The sequence below is a fragment of the Octodon degus genome, unplaced genomic scaffold (assembly GCF_000260255.1).
Source record: "Octodon degus isolate 3935 unplaced genomic scaffold, OctDeg1.0 scaffold00169, whole genome shotgun sequence".
Classification (NCBI taxonomy): Eukaryota; Metazoa; Chordata; class Mammalia; order Rodentia; family Octodontidae; genus Octodon; species Octodon degus.
Window position 1 is genome coordinate 5,050,684 of NW_004524745.1, and position 3,783 is coordinate 5,054,466.

A 3,783-nucleotide genomic window follows, 5' to 3' on the forward strand; every position below is an offset into this window, starting at 1 on the left:
TATGTTACAATCAGGCTGCCCGCCCCAGGCCGGGTATAGCACCCACACTCATAATCCCAGCACTGGGTCATGAATAAATTACAAAGTCTAGAAGTCCACCTCAAAACTGTATGAGGCTTTGGGTGGGGGAAGACAACTAGACACAAACCGTAACAATTACCAACTTCTTTAGCCAATTCACAATTGGTATGCAATGAGGGTTTTAATCTTTCTCTTTAACATGTCGGTGTGCGCATCAGATAGACAACATAGCATCATGGGTAAGGATAAAGCCTCTAGAGATGAATGTTTTGGGATGAAAGGCCAACTCCCTGCACCATGAGTTTGTGGGGAGGTGAGTACTTCTCTCCTTCTTTGTCTGCTGATGTGTGGTAAACAATACTCAAAGGTGAGCTCCTTCTACCTGGGATAGTATATCTCTAGCAAAAATTTCTAGAAGTGGAATCTCCATGCCGAATAGTATATGCACTCACAATTATGATACATATTCTGTTACTCTTCATTGATTTTATAACTTATACAAAGTATAAGTGTACCTTTTCCTCCCTAATTTACTTGAGTTATGTTGGTAAACAAGTATTTATTTAAAAAAAAAGATAGAAGGGCGTTTGTCACCCAACGTGAGCGCTGCACACATGGAGCCGCGCTGGTTCCCAGAGGAGCCCTCGCAGCCGGTGCTACTGCATCAGGACCCGTAGGGGCGCGCGCGAGACCCGGCCCTCGAGTTACGCAGGCGCGTGACGCTGGTGGCCGATGGCATCGCGGAGGGGCGCGCTGTTGTGCGGTTGCACAAAGTCCGGGCAGTGGAGGACGGCGACTACAGGTGCTTCCTCGGAGCCACGAGCTCTGGGGAGGCCACCGTGCACCTCCCAGGGCAGCTCCCGACCTCCCGAGGCTGACTCCCTGGCAGGTGGCTGTGGCTGTCGTCCTAATGGTCTTGGGACTGCTCACCATCGGGTCCATAGTTTTCATCTGGAGACTATACAAGGACAGATTCAGAGAGAAGAGTGACTTCAGCTCCAAAAAGAAACTCCTGGAAGAACTCAAATCAAAAAAGCCTTCATTGCATGCAGTGAATGTGACTCTGGATCCAGACACTGCCCATCCTCATCTCTTTCTGTATGCGGATTCAAAATCTGTGCGACTGGAAGATTCGCATCAAAAACTGCCTGAAAAAGCAGAGAGATTTGACTCTTGGCCTTGTGTGTTAGGCCGGGAGGACTTCACCTCTGGAAGACACTACTGGGAAGTAGAGGTGGGAGACAGGACTGGCTGGGCAGTTGGGGTGTGCAAGAGAATGTGATAAAGAAAGGGTTTGACCCCCTGACTCCTGAGAATGGATTCTGGGCTGTGGAGTTGTATGGAAATGTATACTGGGCTCTCACCCCACTCTGGACCCCTCTCCCATTAGCAGGATCCCCTCGTCAGGTTGGTATTTTCCTGGACTATGACTCTGGAGACATCTCCTTCTACAACATGTCCAATGGCTCTCATGTCTATACTTTCCCCGATGTCTCTTTCTCTGGCCTCCTCAGGCCTTTCTTTTGCCTCTGGTCATGTGGTAAAAAGCGCTTGACCATCTGCTCAGTTGCCGATGGGCCTGAGGAGGTCACAGTCACTGCTGATGCCCAAGCCCTCTCTAAGGACATCCCACTGTCCCCCTCCAGGGAGGAACCTGCCTCTGGGGATGCAGACACTCTCCACTCCAAACTAATCCCTCTGCAGTCCAGTCAAAGGGTAGCTTAAGGAGAGAGTCCCAGCTGACTGCCTGCCTTTGTTCTCACCCTCTCTTCCATTGCCCTTTATTTATTTATTTATTTTGGCGGAACCGGGGATTGAACTCAGGCCCTTGCGCTTGCCAGGGAAGCACTTATTCCACTGAGCCATCTGCCCTTTGAGATTATAGCTTCCAGCATCCCCCCCCTCCCCGTAGGTCTTGCTTAACTGCCCTCAGAAAGGTGGTGCTGCCACTGCTAGAGTGCAGGGAGTAGGCCCTTCCCAACCAGCTTCTGTGCCAGTGTTTGGGGGATGGAGGAGTGATTCCTAAACTGCTTCCAGCACTCTCTTATCCCTTAAGACCAGAAACTTCAGGGAAAAACCCGGAGCAAGCTCAAAGGACAGCTGAGGGCTAGAGATGGCATTAGGTTGGCATGGGCTGTGGCAGAAAAGGCTTGATAGAATAGGGGTAGCGGAGTAACAGTTTTAGGCATACAGGAAACCCAAAAGGTGCCAGGAGAGGAAGATATCATGTTAAAATATCGTGAAGGAACCTAGAGGATACATCATGACGGAGGTGAGTAAAGTGAGCACAGGCATGTTTGTGCACCTAGCCTGCCCATAGAGCCTTGGGGACCTTCTAAGCCGAGTCCTGTAGGACAGAGATTGACCCAACTGCTGCACAGCTGAATGAGTGAATAGAAAACTGAAATGAGCAGGCAGGGCTAGAGGTTGAGCGACTCTAGGAAGGAAAGAATCATGCCTAAAACTAGTGGGTAGTGTGCACAACCAGGCCTCAGGCCTGCTCTCTGGCTGGATCCTGCTGCGTCTTCCTTCCCTGGAGCTCAAGCTGAACTCATGCTGTGGGATTTTTCTGATCTAGCTTTCTGCTATGGTATCACCTTATCCCCTGTCTTGATCTCAGACTCACGCTCCCTCTCCCCTGTCCCAATATTCAAATATCTCACGCACCCCTTCCATTAGCTTCACCTGTCCCACTCATTTTCACAAAGAGCCCCCATTCACTGCCTCCCCACCCCACTTTTCCATGCTACTCTTTGGGAGTGCCCCAGTGCAGCCACATTGAGCTCAGCTCAGCTCAGCTGGATCATCATATCCCTTTGCATTTGTCCCCCAGCCCTTTCCTGTAAACACCCAGATTCTCCTGCCAAGAGATTGCATCTGTGCCCAGGCTAAGGCTTTCCAGGTCCACCTCATCTTTTTCTAATAAATCAGTCTGCTTGCCTGTTTAAAAAAAAAAAAAAAGAAGAAGGAAAAACTTCTGTTTTTATAGCCAATTAAAAGGCTGTCCGTCAATAAAGCTTAGAAAAGACAAGAGAAAAATAGAAAAGCGAGAAACAGGACTAAAACAACATGTTGTCCATTTTTTCTGAGATAAATTTTCATCATTACAAAAAGAGTGAAATATAGCTCAATTTTCGTCAACCTACGGGCTCTGAGATTTCTACTTTGCAAAGGCTTCATGGTCCTTCTATTTCTGTTTTTCTCCTTTTCTATAACAGAAAAAGACTCTTGTTTCCCAACTGCCTGAAACTTAGGAGAGGCCACGTGACTACTCGGTAGCCTTACAGAGTAGGTTAAAATTCTGCTCCCTTTCCCAGGCCTATGTCCAAAATAGCCCGTGTTGTCTTCCACTTGCTTTGGGATTTGCTCTCCTATTTCCTTCTAATCTGTGAAGTAGAGTAGCTGGTTTTATTTTTTTAAAGATTAAATTACTTTACTTTAACTCATCTATTTTTAGCAACATGGCAGAAAACTGAAACAAGATATACAGATATAAATAAAAGGGACAAGCATCTTTTCTTTTTAGAGCTTCTTACCTCTCTTATCCCATCCCCCTCCAGTTAATGACTTCAAACCATTTCATATGTGCTTTTCAGAAAGTGTCTGTGTATGCTCATATTCACAGAGATAAAATCCAGGAGCAAAGCATGCAGAACTCTGCTGAACATATATTGCAACAGCTTAGTTTTTTTCCCTTAACAATATATCTTGAACTTTTTTCTTGACTGAAGAATATAGATCTATATATTTTAATGACTGCAC

At 46.9% G+C, this 3,783-nt stretch overlaps 1 pseudogene; it reads left to right on the forward strand.

Annotated features, from left to right (window-relative positions):
• The first annotated feature begins 562 nt into the window (after window positions 1-562).
• Window positions 563-1,766, forward strand: LOC101563349 (annotated as a pseudogene).
• Window positions 1,767-3,783: the final 2,017 nt, after the last annotated feature.